This window comes from Dipodomys ordii, unplaced genomic scaffold (genome assembly GCF_000151885.1).
Source record: "Dipodomys ordii isolate 6190 unplaced genomic scaffold, Dord_2.0 Scaffold277, whole genome shotgun sequence".
In the NCBI taxonomy this organism is placed as follows: Eukaryota; Metazoa; Chordata; class Mammalia; order Rodentia; family Heteromyidae; genus Dipodomys; species Dipodomys ordii.
This window is the reverse complement of record NW_012267493.1, coordinates 239,490-239,961: the sequence shown is the minus strand read 5'-3', so window position 1 is coordinate 239,961 and position 472 is coordinate 239,490.

Here is a 472-nt window from a genome sequence, read left to right as displayed (position 1 = left end):
AAACTGACTTAAGAAACCAATCAAGCCACAGGACCTCAAGCTGACCAGAGACTCCAACAAGAAGCTGGTTACAGACAAAAGGGAGATACAGGATACTCCCCACCCCTCCCCCCAAAAAAAAAATCAAAGAATTTTTTCTTTTTTTTTCTTCTTCTTTTCCTTTTTTTTTCTTTTTTTTCTTTTCTCTCATTTTTTTTGGTACCTTATACATATAAATATTTTTTCCTTTTCTAAAAATCTTATTAATTTTTGCCTTTTTTGAAAAATAATGGTTTTCCAGTAACTTTTTTTTCCTCTTTTAATTTTATTTTATGAATACGTGAATGTGCGGTTTCCTTCCTTTTCTTGTCTTCTCTCTCTTTTTCTTTCTTTCTTAACTATCTTTTTGTTTTTTGTCTAGCTATACTGAACTTCTGATCTTTTTTTTTCCTCCCTTTACTATCCTGTTCACCTATTCTTTTTTTTTGACCTT